The sequence below is a fragment of the Aulonocara sp. 'chitande type north' Nkhata Bay genome, linkage group LG16 (assembly GCF_057382095.1).
Source record: "Aulonocara sp. 'chitande type north' Nkhata Bay isolate Kocher_YH1m ecotype deep benthic linkage group LG16, A_spYH_male_GT1.1, whole genome shotgun sequence".
Taxonomy (NCBI): domain Eukaryota; kingdom Metazoa; phylum Chordata; class Actinopteri; order Cichliformes; family Cichlidae; genus Aulonocara; species Aulonocara sp. 'chitande type north' Nkhata Bay.
This window is the reverse complement of record NC_141359.1, coordinates 31,180,934-31,198,311: the sequence shown is the minus strand read 5'-3', so window position 1 is coordinate 31,198,311 and position 17,378 is coordinate 31,180,934. Positions and strand designations below refer to the sequence as shown.

The 17,378-nt window shown below is 38.5% G+C and overlaps 1 protein-coding gene across 1 annotated transcript in view; it reads right to left on the bottom strand.

Moving 5' to 3' along the window:
- thsd7ba (thrombospondin, type I, domain containing 7Ba) overlaps positions 1-16,922 on the bottom strand; it is a 191,172-nt gene extending 174,250 nt beyond the window's left edge. Inside the window, exon 1 of the mRNA XM_086266240.1 lies at positions 16,688-16,922. The gene's annotated coding sequence lies outside the window, so the exon portion shown is untranslated. The remainder of the gene's footprint in view (positions 1-16,687) is intronic.
- Positions 16,923-17,378: the final 456 nt, after the last annotated feature.

Genomic DNA, 17,378 nt, shown 5'->3' with positions numbered 1-17,378 from the left:
TGACCATGACTTGGAGGAGGCATTACTCATCAAGGTTACCAGCCTTATGTTGAAGAGCCCTCCTGGGTTTGATAAGAATACAGAGTGCATGTTCTTAGCATTTGTAAAACTAATTTTGCTGTTGCAAAATACATTCCAATGTGTTCAGCAGTGTACGCTTTCATCTATAGCTCTTTCTGTATCTGTCCATTAAGCTAGGATTTGCAAACCTAATTGCAGCTTTTCTCTGCGAAGTATAAAGTTAATGTACAGCCTCCCTTTAAAAACAAGCAATTTAACATTGTAACCTTTATATGCATAAATTAGATCGTTAAAAGCCCAATTGATTAATTAATTCAACAATGACAAAAACAAAAAAAAAGTTTTTAGTAATATTTCTATCTAAATAATGCAGAGAAATGTAATAATTGAAAGATTAAAATTAGGTTTTGCTTTCCAGATTGACCTCATGATGCGAGTGGTGCCTTATGGGTAGACAGTCCTACAGCTGAGTCACAAGTTTTGCTCGAAGCAGGATTTTACTTGGCATTAAAGCATTTTAAGAAAAACAGATTCGAGATTAAGATTAAGTTATAATACAGGAGAAGTTAGTTGTTTAGCCATTCATGGATCAGAGCATTTATGAGAGTATTAACATTAGAATACCAATGCTCAGGGGTCAAAATGCCTCCAATTATCTCTCCAAATGCAGGTAAAGACTAGGATGAGTTGTCAGCAACTGGCCAAGTGCATCACTACTGATTTCTTTTTCGCTCTGACTCTTTACATGGTTGTTACTACGTTATGTTGCTAAACTAATGGTCTTCTTCCCTGAGAATTTAAGCCTATAATGCCCTTGATAGATGATACATGAGTTTACATGAGTTGATATTTGAAACATGAGTTTCTGAGACCTCTATCTCATCGGCATGATCAATACTTGCTATAATTTCAAAATGTTATGGAAAAAACTCTTTTTTTTTGTCTGAAATTAACACTGTTGTTAACAAAAAAGTTGCCAAAAACATGTATCAAATGCATTACAAAAAATATAATAAATGTATAATAAAAATATATCGTACACAACAAGATACAGCATTTTGTTATAAGGGTTAAAAAACATCTCAGTTCCAAATAAATCAGAATTTTTTGATGGGTTGGGTCTTACAGGGTTAAGAGTCCAAGACAGTATTTTCTTCAGTTTGTTGTGATACTAGAGCTGTCACAACAGAGACAACTGCACTGACGCTGCTCTAATGAAGACACTTGTGCATGACAAGGCAATGTATGGAGACCTGCCATTGGGAAAACAATGTTAAGCAGGGGAGAACAAAAGACCAGTGTAGAAGCCTCCAGTCCTCTGTAGAACACCTTTCTCAGCTAAAACTCTTTTCAGTGGCACTAAGCAATTCACATGTTGCCACACCATCAAACATTACAGCTTCTGCACCCTAACATGCTATTACAACCTGCTTTTTCATTTAAGGGGTGCGAGGCGTATAGCTTGTTTATAAATAACAAAAGATATAATTTATGAACAAGAAAAGAATGCACTCGAAAACGCTGGGTTGCAAATTATACAATTTATAATATATGGCCTCATATACCTTATTTAAGATAATAAATAAGAATGATCCAGACATATTATCCAGACATATTTAATCTCTCATTTTTAAATGTCTTTTTCAATCCATTTCAGAATAACATCAATAGGAAAATGAAAAACTATGAAAAAATAACAATGTATGAGCACGAGAAAGGGTTTGCTCCAGGAAAGTAAAAGCTATTTGAGAAGAAAATCCACAGGGTGGCAAATTTGAAACTTTAAGTGGTCTAATCCTTGCGCCGTTGTATTATTTACTGAGGCTGAGGATGACATATTGCAGATAGATGACAGAATGGCATAGCTCTTTTTTTTAAAATTTAAAATCTCTTTCATGAAGGCAATTCATTGCTAAACATTCATCAACACAACAAAGGGTCCCATTGATGAATAGTCTAGCTCTTAAAAATCTAAATTGCCTTTGATTAACCAAAATTACTGTAGGCAATTATACAGCAGCATGATATGAATTGACGACATTTTTTATTATTTTGTGATACTAAAAGGCAAATGTCAATCAGGCTTTTAGAAACAACAGGATTTTTTAAAAAATCGGTTTCATATGAAAATATATATCAACAAACTAATCATGTTTTGATTTTCTTTACTTTCTTTCTTTAGTTCAGGGTCAAGGAGGGGGTGGAGGGGGGTCACCTGTTGTTGACCCTTAGGTGAAAGGCGGGGTACACCCTGGAGAGGAAGTAAGGTCATCACAGGGTGAACTCAGGCAGATAGGGATACATTCTCAGATCTATACCTACAGCCAATTTAGAATCACCAATTAGCCTAACAAGCTATGTTTGGACTGTGGAAGGAATCTGAAAACAACTCATCCAGGTACAGGGAAAACGTGCTAAGTGCACACAAAAAGGTTGCAGCCAACCAAAAGCTGCAAACCAGGACCCAGGACCTTGTTTCTGTGAGACAAATGTGCCACAACAAATATTTTTCTTCTCAAATCTTCATGAGCTATAAACTGAGTAAAATATTTAACAATTAAAACACCAGGCAGTCTAAAGCCCCTCCAGAGTCCATGACGTGGATGTGATGTGGATACCAATAAGCACCAGCATACCCTGGCACTCGTAACTGTGCCACATTTGTGTAAGGAGAGATTTCCACTCCAAGGTTCTGGTGCTTGGCCAGAAGGCACTCAGCACCAGCACAGCCAGTGAGTGCCAGCCATTATCCCATTGTTTGGAGGCACACAGCTTGTCCTAATTAGATGCAAAAGAGCAGAGAAACTGTATCTAGCACTACAAATGAGGAGAGAGAAACATGTCTCACAGCCTGTTGCTGCAGGTTGAAGTGTAATAAAATAATGAACTATCACAGGAGCTTCTCCTGTAGAGAGCAGAGCACATCAACAGACGGCCTTTTGAAGCAGGCAGCTGCCGTGGAGAGCAAAGGGCCAATGCAGCATCGTGACAATGCAACACTGATTCTTGCACCTCAGGTGTCAGGGCAAAAGGGTGAAATACGATCGCTAAAAACGCATCCTCGCAGCATCTCGTCCACATGTCAACACAAGACCCAAACAGCAATAAGTGAATCAGTAGATGTTTTAAAAATGTTAGCTTATCTACCGTTAATTACATGTAGTATGAATGAAGACAGAGTGTATCTACACAGAGAAGGAGTCCAGGAAGATAAGGACAACACTACATCAGAAGACAACCAGATGGAAAGACCAGAAACTCAAGCGACCAAGAAAAATGCACAAATCTTTTAATATCACCGATGGATTTTTCAAAACTTTTTAAAAAGTTGAGTTCTCATTGTCATTATACTCAAGTTATATAAAATGCAATATTCAAAGACAGACAAAAATGAGGGTTGTTTAATGGAATGTACATCTGTGTGTGGGTGTTTTTGTCTGTTTATGCATAATGACACCGTGCTAGCAATGTGGATGGCAATTAAGTAAATGAAGAAATAGGATTATATGGACTATGTGGATTTGACCAATATAACCATATACATCTGTGCTTGCATAAAGCACTAACGTACAGCTATACATCAGAGGTGTGGACTCGAGTCACATGACTTGGACTCATTAATTTTATGACTTTAGACTTGACTTGAAAAAATGTTCTAAGACTTGTGACTTGACTTGGACTTTTACACCAATGACTTGGGACTTGAATTGGACTTGAACCGGTTTACTTGAAAAGACTTGATATTTCACCCCAAATATAAAATTTAACATGCATATTATATAGAGATTGAAAATGTGACGTCATTCACGGGTAGAACCGCAAAGGATTCTGGGAACTCGTGGCAAGCGGTACTAGCGCACGCAGGCTTTCAATTAAAATCAGTCACACAGCGATAAAAAGAAACACAAAAATGTCAAGAAGCTGTTGTATTATTAACTGCAATAGCCGGTCGCATGACAGCCACGGGAAGCCGACGGGTAAAGAGATCGGTTGTTATCGGATTACGTCGTGGAAGAGAAATTGTTTGAGCCATGTTTCCGAAGTAACAAAGAGGCGACTGGATTGCAGCCATTCAAAGATCAAATATAACGTCCTAGAACACTCCAGCTCACAGGTTAGTCTGCTCCAAGCATTTACACAAAGGTCAGTCTGCTGTTGTAGTTAATGCGTCATTTTTCTTAACATAATTGGTGATATAGGTTACAAGCAAGTCTGGCGCTGAACAGAAATTGTCGCGCTATGCTCCTTTATTTATTGTGCATAAATAGTAAATTATCCTGACACAATATTGCGTTTCGCTTCTGTTATTATGGTACATTGACAAAAACACATACTTTTATTCACAGGATAAAACAGGTTTTTTGTATCACTAATTGCCCAGTACGATTACAGCATACAATATTATTGTCACTGCTACATTTCTGTGATGCTACCAGAAATTATTTCCACTACTAATTAATTACCGTTGAGCTCAAAGGTTATATTAATAAACGGTTAACGAATGTGTATTTATGAAGACGATTTGTGAGACTGGTAAACTTATGATACGTACGATGGTCTTTCGTTCTACACGGTGCATTTCAAGGTCCTGCACCCATCCGTCGGTAAACTGTACCTGGGCTTGTTGCAGTGACCTGAAGTTACTAAACTTCATGAGTGTATGCACTCACTCCAAGAACCGTATAATTATAAATATGCATATAAATATGCTAAGATGAGATAGCTGACTTCATCTAACTAGCAAATGTTTTCCAGGCTACGTTGGTGATACAGTTTTTTTTAATGTGTATGATATTTTTGTCATGCGATTTTAAAGCTGGTCCTACAACCGCATCCAAGAATAACATGCAGCTTATCTCAGAACTGTCGGTGAAAATTATTCTTGGAGCTAAGTTTAATTGAGCTGCATTTTAAAGAGGTGCAATTTCACAATTTGTGTATATTTTCTAAGTTCACTATTTTGTCATGTGTTGAGAAAAACACAGATTTAAAAATTACATGGTCTAATATTTACATTTAGCATAACTGCAACATTATTTTTTCGTTTGTTTTTTTTAAAGACTCGAAAGGACTTGAAATTCAAAGTTTCAGACTTGTGACTTGACTCGGACTTTTACACCAGTGACTTGAGACTCGACTCTGACTTGCCTGACATTACTTGAGACTTGACTTGAGACTTGAGGATAAAGACTTGAGACTTACTTGAGACTTGCAAAACAATGACTTGGTCCCACCTCTGCTATACATTAAGCAAAATATATTTTTTTGGAATGGCAATTTGCAGCTCCAGTACTAAATAAATACTACCTGTGTAGCCAAAGCTACAATGATAGTGTTAAGAAAAAGCACGCACATCCATGAGCCACTCTATTGTATGCTGAGGAAACGCTCCCTTTCTACTGTTAATTTAGAGCTTGTCCTACTTTATTTATCAATAATGACAAATACATAGATGCACAGTTTGCCTCTAAACTACAGCAAATGAACTACTTCCTCTTGCTCATGTAAATACACATATTGAGGACCTTATACATAGTTTAGAATAAGAACTGGGAAAAAGTGATAAAAAAACGAATTCAAAACACAAGCCAGTAACACACAAGGAGGATTAACAGACTCTGAAACAAGGAAAGGGAAAGGTTTGCCTTAAATACTCCCACATGAGGTTGTCAAGGAAAGTGGACACGGGAGGATGACGAGACACAGCTGAAACTAATTAGAACAAGGCGGGAAAGTAAAACTAAATACAACGCACACTAGACAAACTACTATCAAAATAAAACAGGAAGCAGTAACACAAAATAACTCCCCACTAAAAAAAACAAAAAAACAATCAAAAACAGACCATACTAATGGATGGCTGTAGATAATAACTGTTGTACCTCTTTTATAACCTCTTCCATACATACTGACAGTGATTTGAACTAAAAATTCATTTGAACAAATATTTTCACATTTGGATTCATCACTCCATGAGACCTGTTGCTGCTTATTTTCTTTTCTTCTATTTATGATTTGGCATATCTTGGCCTCACTGTTACCCTTCAGCATGACTTCTTGACAATTTAATGAAGTGGATGGATTGACTGAAAGGCCAGATGTTTCTGTGTCAGGTCTTTGATAGATTTTTTTCTCCTCCTCTCCTCTAGTTTCCTCATTTTTTTTAAAGACACACTGCACACCAAGCTGAGCTCCTAAATCTAAATCTAAAATTGGTTGTTTGCTAGATTGTCTATTATGTGTAGGCTTAACAAAGTAGAAAAACATTTCTGTGAAAATTATCAGGTACAAACACTCGACTGAATGTGAGTGAAAAAGTAGCCAGTGTCCAAAGAAAAACTGAAAACTTTTCAAAAAGTCCAAAGAAATATTGCTCAAGACCACTTTAAAAATTACAAGAAATTCTGACTTTTTTTTCGAGTGAAACATAAAGTACACAGTAGTCAATGTAACATCAGTATAATTAGCATTTATAATAAGCATTAAATAATTAAAATGTAAAAACTCAGAAATATGATGACTTCTTTATCTTTCAGTTTCACGTCAGATGATGTTTCCACTCACACCACAGATCACTGCAAATACTAAGTCACTGGATGAGATAGAGAGTAAATGCATTGCAAGGGAAATCATATTTGGCTGTGGTAACACCAAGTGAGCAACACCGGATTTTTCTTAATACACTTTTTAAAAAATATTCCCATCTCATTAGTAATTTCAGCTTGAAGACAGCTTCTTATCATGGTAAATTAGACAAGATGCAACAGCAGCATTTAAAAGAGCCTCAGCAAATCAAAAGAACGTTGATCTTAAGCAGCTCACTCTCACCTCTTCAGTCTACATTACTAAGTCTTAAAGTACACGCTCCCTTTAGTTGCCAGTCATTAGTTGTGCCATCGCCTCTTTCTGAATCCATATCGCACAAAAGACTGTTCAAAACCGATTCGAACCCCGAATATCAGAGTAGCATCGCAACTGACTGACTGCACATTTTCATAAGCAGAAACGGCATTCTTTCATCAGAGGTCGTGCGTTCTGTTCAGGTGAACAACTCCATTCCTTTCTCATTAAATGTAATTACCGCTGACACCTCAAAGACAGCAGCAGAATAACCAAGAAAAAAAACGCCAATTGAGACAGAATGTCTGTACAGAAGGCCAAGAAAAAGACACATTTGACCATTAAGAACGAATTGTATTGCTGCACTAATTCTATTACGCGCTAGGAAGATTTAGTGAATATAGCAAGTGATCCAAAGTTAATTGGGGTGACAAAAGCAGGAGATCTAAGCTAAAGGCCAGTGAGCTGACTGGGTTTTGTGACAGACTCCTTCAGCTGCCTGACAACTACAAAACAGCCAACGAATAACCTGTGTGGCCAGATGGAAAGAACTATAGACAAATAAGCCGGCTACTTGACAAAGACTCTTAAGAGAAGGCTTGTTCAAGCTTCTGCATTTGTATTCCAAGTGGATTGCAGTGTGGGGGCTAATGTAATTGAAAACTGTTGGGGTGTTGGGGGTCAGCAAATTCAATAGACTCTGGGGGGAAAAAAAGTGTTTGTGTTTTGGGTAGCAATGTGAACTAACAACAGCCCTGCAGAGAATTATGATTCTTCTGTCCAAATAATAGCTTCCATCCTACCCTCTATCAGTTTGATGTGAAGAGGAATAGGAGCATGAAATCATCACCACTAACCATGTCAAGGGTAGCATTTTCTAAATGGTTTCCTCTAAGAAGGATTTCTTTATTTTAATGGAGTCAGGTGTTTTTAAGCTTAGGTGAAAAAGGGTACATTTTTTAAGTTGAGGTCAAAAGAGGTAACAATTGTTTCCAAGAGCCACACTTTGGTAGTTTATTTGTGAATGGGATCCTAATTCAACCACATAATTTTTATAGAAAATTAAAGGAGCAACAACAAAATAAACCATTTGGGGGAAAAATAAAATTTTTAAAGTCACCTTTTATAGTATTGTACCTCATAAAAGTTACACCATGATGCAAGTCTATATACATATCTACAGTATGTCAGCTAATGTAGCAAGATAAATGACTCACTGGAAGCTCCAGTTACTCAACAAGCAAACACAGCAGCAACCTCTCAGGGGTTAGAAATGAAGACAATGTGGAAGTGCCAAAAACTTTAGTTGTCACGAGTGGCCATCTCACGCTGGCTCTAAAAGCAGGTCTGTCCCCACAGAATTCCATGTAAAAATGGCTAACTTTGCAGCAGGAATAAGCATATTTACAACCTGGTTCAATTTGGTTTTCTGTCTAATATACAGACTATAGATGTACCTTTTAGGCTCTCTAGCATTAGTTGTAACTTAGCATTCTGCCTTCGCTAGAATGTGCTCACGTCTGGCTCTAGAAAAACCATGTTTCTGGCAGCCACAGTTTTGAAACTGAGGTATCTGAGTGCATATTTTAAAAGTAATCTTTGAGGATAACCTGCATATACATAGCCAAATGCTTGCAAGGTTTTTAAGTAATCTAGAATTCACCCTAAAATTAAACCAAACTCATATCTCCATTTTCCAGGGATAACTATCAAAGCAGTTTGTTAAGCTCCTTATTTATGAAAATCCATCTGTGGATTTTCTTAGGAGTTTATCTAACTAAGGTCGCAGGGTTGTGAAGCCTATGCCGATGCCCCATCTAAACTGACATTTCCCAAAAGGCGTCACTAGTTCATCACACAGAGAAGCAGGCAATCACTCACACTCACTGCCAATTGATCCATCATAAATGTCTTTGGTGGCACAGGAAGAACACACAAACTCCACACAGAAAGTCCTCGGCAGCAAATTCAAATCGTCTTCCTCTGAGGAGACAGTACTAACCACTGTGCCAGAAGTGTAAAAAAACTACATTTTAATATCACAAGAGCTCATGAATATAGCAATCAGACAAATAGTTGCTTATATAAACTGCAGTAAATGAACACATTTCTTTCTCTATTACTCTTCCCGAACAGTTTATGCCATAATGCAGGTTACCCCAGATGAATGTAGTAGCTGTAACTGTAATTTATACTCTGTGCATACAGCATGTTTTCACTAGATGTGAGAATATTCTTTTTGTGGAGCTGAAATATGGAACCACCACTTGGTTCAGTTGTTAAGTATAGGTTTCCATTCTATCCATAGACATTTAAAAAAATGCTAAAATAGCAATTGCTTTGAAAAAGCTGAAAATTGCAGCTCTCTAACATAAAGGAGAGACATGCATTTTTCCCCCAAACTTGTACCTTAAAATGGTACATAACTGTAACAGCAAGACATTTCTTGTGTTATCACAATGTTTTTGCTTTTAATGTGCCATGTTATGGCATTAAATTCTCGACCCCAACCTGACCTAACCCAAAATATTTCGAATGCCAAGTAAAATGGCAGGAAAAGGTTTAAAGAAGCACCAGATGCGCCTAAAATAGCATGATATTTATATACAATCCCATGTGATAATGTAGAAAAAGAAGAATTTAAACTCACACAGCAAACAAGCATTCCTTTAAAACCACCTGAAGACAGCAGGGTGTAAGTACATACCTAGGAGGAAAGAGTTTTTTAAAGTTATGTAACTCTTTAAAAGCCATACTCAGAATTGGAATTGAAAACATATCCTGGAAACATCACAGGGAAGCTGCAAAGCAGGGTGGAATATGAATTACTTTTCCATGAATGGCCCACACATGCTCAAATTAAAATAAATGGCAGCTAGCTTAATGATATAACTGCATGTGTCATGAGAAAGGTGCTTTCAGATGGAAGCAGTCTCCAATCTGAGGTCCACACCCTGCCGCATGTGAGAAACAAACACACCATCTGGGGTATCGATACAGTACATGTGCGCAATGAAGTAACCATGGGAACAGCAGAGTAATCAAACCATCATGAAGGGATGTTTTCAATCAACAACAATATATTCCCCACTCACTTTACTAGAGCAGTCCATAACAATATATAAAAGACATCATGCTCAATTCTGCCACCAGCTAATTTGATAAAGATAGCTAACTTTGGCTAGCATCAACACTCAAGCTAACCGTTCGCAATATTTAGTTTGTACAATCAGGATATCACAGTTCTACTTTATTGCTGCACCATTTTTCACTGACACACACATTTACAATATTGCTAGCTGTTGACACAATAAGAGCTGCTTTGATAGTACTCTGCCTTTACACAAAACATTACCAGAGGACACGGTCACAAGAGTACATTCTTCTCGTCTCAGAACAGACAGCTCGCTGAGCCTCCCTTTACTGACATGTGCCTTTTAGTTTATATCCCTGTAAATTTAAATATGTACATTACAGCTCCGGGGCAGTCCAACCCGGCCAAAATTAAATTCTCCTCCTTCTCGTGACCTCAACATAAAATGTGATCTCTGACAATTGTGATAAATCCCATGCTTCCACGGTGCGTGCACACAAGTCCCTCACTGCCCGCATGCTTCTCATTAAAAATGAATTGAATAGTAGCGGGTGTCGCTTTTCATGTGAAAAGGGTGTAAAGCAGTAAAGTGAGTGAAGGGGGAAATATATTACAGCCCAGAAACATTTTGCAGGCATACCAAACCCCTGAAGTGTTCCTGTTGGTTACAAACTGCTTTTGAACTTCCGTGATTTGATATTTCTCGAGATGAAGACATTGTCAAAACACATCCTGGCAGTCCTCTCCACAAAGTATTCAAATTAAACCATCAAAGGAGATACGTTATATTTTCTTAATGCAAATCTGTCATATATAGTAAATAGCTTTTAAAAAATTCAAGGGGATGCCTTTTTTGCTTTGGTTTGTGAATGCATTAAGAGGGGAAAATAAAATCAAAAACATGTCTGCTATTTTTTTTTTTAATATTTATCACAGTTGCATTTCAATCAGGAAAAAAACAGGACTTTCTTCACTTCAAACAAACAAACTGATGGACATACTTTCAAAAGGCCAATTTGGTTTCACCGATGACAGCCTTCTCTAAGAAAAAGATTTCTTTGAGGGAATTTCTACTATTTTATAGAATCTCTAACAATCTGTTGAGATGGTTGATAGGTTTGTAGCTTGAACCTATTCGCTGGAACGTTGAAGACAATATAATTACACAGCAAAGCAAGACACGAAGTAGGCAAAGTTCTTCATGTTTCTCGTGCACGGGAGAGAACCGGACAAATGCTGTTCCTTCGCTTGACCCCAGTTGCTCTCGTCCGCTCCCCCATAACACTGCTCTTTTATTGAGGTTACATGAATATGCATAGGTTCATTAACATACGACGTCTACATACAAAGAGTACCTTGCCTGTGTGTGTGTGTGTGTGTGTGTGTGTGTGTGTGTGTGTGTGTGTGTGTGTGTGTGTGTGTGTAGATATAGATATAGATACGTTTATCCTACCATAAAACAATAAGACAAGGTACGACCTCTTCCCATTTATAAAACTCTAAGCATATATAAGTAGATATTTCTAAGCATAAATGACAATCAACAATACAAAACCTAACAATGGTCAATACAACCATCCAGTATTATGTTGGGAACATATGTGCACATGTTTGTCTTGTTGTTCACAAATTTTAATAAACCAAAATGAAAAATAACGGAGAGGTTATCCAGTTAAATGCATGCCTTGACTATCAACTGACTGATTAAAGTGATTATGCATATATATCATTTGAGCACACAACAGTGTATCCATCCTGGGAAAGTATTCCTAATTTACCAACCGTGAAATTACGTCATCATTTTTGTCTGAGTATTTAAATTAAAATAGTACAAAAAAACCCACATATACAGACTGATGTACTCTTTACAACCAATAATCAACTTTCCTCCAAAACATTGTCACAATTTATTGCTCATAGCCTCAGCATGAGCCGTGCCTCTCTGTCACAGTTGTGAACACCATATTCACTGCAAACAACCCTTTTGAGAGCTTTTCAGATGCATCTAATCCTATTAACAGGGAGGTGTAATTGACCAATAACTTTGTACTTGCTCAGCACTCTCATTGCATCATATTACGGCAGAATAAACTGTAATATGAAGAGCCCTTAGCGATAAAGAAGTATGCACTAAGCCATCTGTCCTTTATCATTTTATAATGCCAATGCTTTCACATAAAGAAAACAGTTGTGTAACATTTTACTTGCAGCCCAGAACACTTGCTCACAGTTCATGACTTCAAAAGAGAACTTGTGTTTATTATTTAATACAAATGGAAGTGGCCACATGTGCTTGCTATACAGACGGAGAAACTGTGATCACTGTGATTTAGTCAAAAGAAATATTTTAATGCAAATTTGTTCATAAATATCACTTTGATTAGCTATATTATTTGAAACACCATAGGCATTTTCAAATACAGCATACACCTACACAGTGGAGAAGTTGTACTCAGTTAAGTTGCAATCACTGACTGCTGTTTTTCTCTATACAGTTACTTAACAACAGCCTGTCAGATCAGAATGTGGGGCTGAGACACAAAAACTTTGGAGAACGTTTCTTAAATTATATTTTTAGCTGTATTTTATTACACGTGATCTTTCTAGTTTGTGTGTAATCGTCAATCATCGACCACGGTAAAACCACCTGCTATCTTTTTCACATCTTTCTTATGCCAGCTCTGACCCATCAGAGCATGGACACAGTGGGTCTGCAATATCCTGTGGTGTGTGTGGCACCAGGCTTTTGGCTGTATATCCTTTGGTTCCTGGTTGCAGTATGGGGCCTCTGTGGATCTGGCTTACATCTTGCAGATAATTGATCAGATTGGGATCGAGGGAGTTTGAAGGCTGGGTCAATGTCAATTCTGTGGGAGTGTGATTGATCTGGAACAATCCTTAAGTGGGTGGTCAGCCACATGAATACCAGCACACATGGAGAACATTGCATTATAATGAGATCATTTGTTTCACTGGTCAGTAGTTATAATGTTGTGGCTGGTCTGTGCATGATTTTGTAGGTCAACTCCCAAGACTGAAAAAGGAAGCCAATGTAAAATACCAATAAGTGCAGTATCCATCGAAATCTAGTTCAGTCTGACTCCTAAATACAGTCCATTGCCATAGACTCCTTTGTTAAAATGACATCTTTACAAGGTTAAGAAACTTTACATGCTTCATATATGACTTACATGGTCCACAAAACTGGGCATCTCTCTGGATAGCTTCCTTCATAATAACTGTAATATAACTGCACTGTACTTTTGTGGGCTATGGGCATGGCCACTTTGTTTTGGGAAACCTGCCAATCAGTTTGCTGTAGCTACAGGTATCTGATGCACTCAACGTCCACTAATGGGAGACACTGGTAGACCTTTCCACCACGTTTTCCGCTTTGGTGGCCTTTGGAGCTTTTTAATGGACCTATCTGACAAAATCACTGCCTGCTGTGGTACAGACCATCCACAAAGTTTTGCTAAGTGAAGTTCTACTATTTTAACCTCTTACGTTGTGCTTATTAGATGTCTGTACCTTCATGTCCACCCATGCAGCTTCAAAATCAAGCTGATAGCTTATCACTACATCTTATCCCAATATAGCAATATCTGTCTTTGAAAACTTAACAAGGTGCTGAGTGGTGAAAATGTGCAGTCTAAAACCAATGGGTGACTTTATGTTGGGTGCATCTATCTTCTAGACCCACGCATGTGTGGAAATGTACCTTCAGCTCATCTCAATCTGGTGATCAGTCAGACAGCAACTATTGTATGGATTGCCATGTACAGACATTCAGAATAGTAATAAGAAGAAGGTTTATTGTGCTTGAGTTGCACAAACGCTAGTATGCTATAATGTTAAACCCAGATGGTGAACATGGCAAACATGACATCTACTTTAATTAATAGCCAAACATGTCAGTATCCCTGTGAGCATATTAGCTCAAAGCACCTAACATGTGTTCTTTAACAAGTAAAAATGGGCCAATCTGTAAATTTAAATTATACAGGGACTTTAAATGACATAGGGGCACACTGGAGACAAATATACCTTAAATTGGAGAATTCATTGCTCAGTTAGCGTTTCCCTGGGCTGACTGACTGCCAGATGAAGTCTGATTGCCAAGAAACGCTTCCATCTACTTTACAAACTGTAATCTAATCCTCCTACCTTGACTCCTAGTTATGTGCCCTTATAGCCTTGTAAAAGATTAATTATTGCATAAAGCCACCATTATTAGTAGCATCCCGCAATGCTGCAAAAATGGATCCAGCACACAAGTGATACCTCAACCCCATGCACATGTGCATGCAGACACATGCGCACTCAACCTACACAGAAGTCACACTTTTCATTCCAAATATTTCTTTTTTGAAATCAAACCAGTGAAATCTGTGGGGTCCCTCTGTCTGTAATCCAGCCACCTCCACCAGTATAAGTGGGCACAACACGCTGCCTGCCTCCTTGAGTCCAATATACCACCCTCATATTTCAATCAATAATCAGGTGGGGATACAATTAGTAACTTGGAAGGCTTGTGAGAGTCACGTGACGGATCAATCGAGCAGAGAGGCGGCGCACTCATTGAGGTGATTCACAGCCCAACAGTTTGTCCCACGCTCAGCCTGAATCCATGCCGTCTATCTTCTTTATATGAAGCTTTCAAGGCTGGAAATATGCATCTGTCAAATGTCCCCCATTACTCCGGCTGCCTGTCACACCTGGGGCAGCTCACAACCAACCAGAAAAAAAGACGGAGTGTAGCTGTCAGCACAGAACCCTCAGCGGACTGAAAAGGCACCAGCTTCCCCATTTCTCTGTCTCTCATTTCCTCAAAACGCGGATATTTTTCTGGGTCTCCAGCTGAATGCTGGGTTAATGAAAGAGGCTGTGTCAGGCAAGCTGAGGCAGCTTCTTTTTGCTCTAGAAAACATTAACACATTTGGTAACCTATATGGCCAACATACAGCACATACTGCACAAAAGACGTTTACATCTCTTGGTTTGTAGTTCTGTCACTGATTTTGTATCATTAACAGATGTCAAAAAAGCCTATACCATGCCTTTCCTCGTTGCTGTGTGCAGTGTGGGTTGCATTGCCAAGCAAACAGCATAAATGCCTCAGAACTGTTGTGGAATATGGCAAGTCTGGTGAAAATGAGCAAGTTTTCTGTGTGTGTGTCCATAAATTAAAATGCAGTTTCAGCTCCAGCTGTTAGTGTTTCCACTGCAGTGTATCTGGTTGTTCTCTCACCTCAACAACCAGTGTCTTTTCACATCACAAAGCTATTTCTCTCATTTCTCTCCACAGTCCAAGAGAGCGCTGCAAACTATGTCATGAATGAAATATAAGCACACCGCTGTATTACTTATGAGACCCGACGCAACTTTGCTCAGAGCTATTTTCAGATTTCATTTAAATTCATCAGTATGATGAATATTCTTACGCCACAGAAACGACCAACAGGGCATCGGTCCTCGAGAAAATATTAGCTAAAGATGAACTTGAAAGATTACTTATCAGCAAAGACCACCTTTCAACATTCATCATTACAGCAAAGGCTCTCTTGCAAAGGTGCTCCAAAGCAGACAAACCCACCATGAGACATGATTTAAGTGACACTAATGTGCTTCACTGTTGCATTGCACAAGTACAATTGCATGGTCCTATTGTTTATTTAAACTTCAAAGGCTAAGCGTTGCTCATGGGGCAGTCTTAAACTCATTTTAACATCTCCGAAATGAGGGAGGCAAAAAGCACGGTCTGCTTCTGTAATTTATGCAAATTTATATAGTCATTTGCATTTATAAAGATTACACTTTGAAAGGGAACTGTTTTCACAAATGCTATAACCATGACCAGCAATTACTATATAGTTAACACTATGACCTAACCTTCTCTTATAACACGCAGTTGTAGAAAAACCTACTGATTCTCTCACTTGCTCATTTCAGTAGACATAGATTTTCAATGTAACCATCTTAAGCCAAGATTAAAAGAATACATAAAAAAAAAATCTAGTCAGTCATACTGTATAGCCTCAGATGTTCTGACACACTCTGAAGAAGAGAAAAACTGTTCTTGCATAGAACACTAATAGCTTTACTATCGTGTTTTTCTTTGCTGTACACAAAGTCACATGTGATCACTCTATAAATATACCAAAGAGAAAAATATCTTTGTTCAGGAAGGATGACAGGTCCTGATAAACTGCGTCTGCTGGGCACCTGCCGATCTGTGAACACTTGAGCTTCCCTAACTCTTAACTCACTTTGTGCCACCAGCTTCGACCAGCGAAAGCCCTTTTGCTTCTCTGTTTTGTCCCATGCTGCAGGCTTTATTTCTCATTCTTTCAGCCTCATTGCACATCTTTGTTTAATACATAATATCTGTGTTTTCCTTTCTATCTAAGGGTATATTCAGTCCTACCTATCAGGTACACTCCTCTGCCTGAAGTAAAATTCCTGAAGTTGTTATTGTCACAACTTATTTGCAATAAAAGCGCTTACAAAATGACATTTGAGTTCCTCAACTTTGCTCAGACTGTCTCTCTTAAAATAATCAGACCTCCACTTCAAATTCATCACGGCAAACAGAGCAAGGAGAAACTAGAAATGTGGAGAAATCAATTTGTCCACTACGGGAAGCAAGCAACCAGGCTTTATGCTTTAAATTTTATGAACCCTCATTGCAAAGCGAAGAAAAAACAAACCAAAAAGAAAAAAGGGTCTTACCTGAGCTCTTGCTGATGCTGATGCTGTAACAGATCCTATCTGTGTCTATGGTTCAGAATCACAGAGAAAGAAGAAGAGAGAAGGGGGGAAAGGCAAGGAGAGAGGAGGGGCAAGCAGAGCGCAGAGAAAGAGAGGGAGCAGGAGGAATCAGGGAGAAGGCGAGAAAGTGTCTGTGGACCAAACGGGAGAAATAGCCAGAGAGGAGACAGCAGGGATAGTGGTGCTCTCACACAGCGCGGCGTTACACTGAAGGGGATGTGCTGGCTCTCGGAGGTGGTACTTCTCAGCCAAATGACATCTGCCTCCCTCTTAAAAACCATTGGCTAAAAGGAATGATTTCCTAATAAGCCATCCCTGCTGTCTCCAAGTGAACACACCCCCTCCTTCTTTCCCACTGCATATGCATACGCAGATGTATGCACACCCACCCACTCCAACACACACATAGACACGCATACACACCTACACATGCACAAAGACACAGACTGATATTCTTTTTTCCGTGCAGTTTGCAAAGATTGTCTTTGCCACTTCATTTGCCCTATTTTTCCTCCTCCTAGGCACTTTCCCGTTTCTTTATTCTCTGAGGTCCCCCGCTACACACGCATTGTCATTTATCACAATTGTTGCAGAAAGTGTTTTTGTCTTTCAATTCAAAATTGCTTCCCCTTTCAACTGTGTCTTTTTTTTT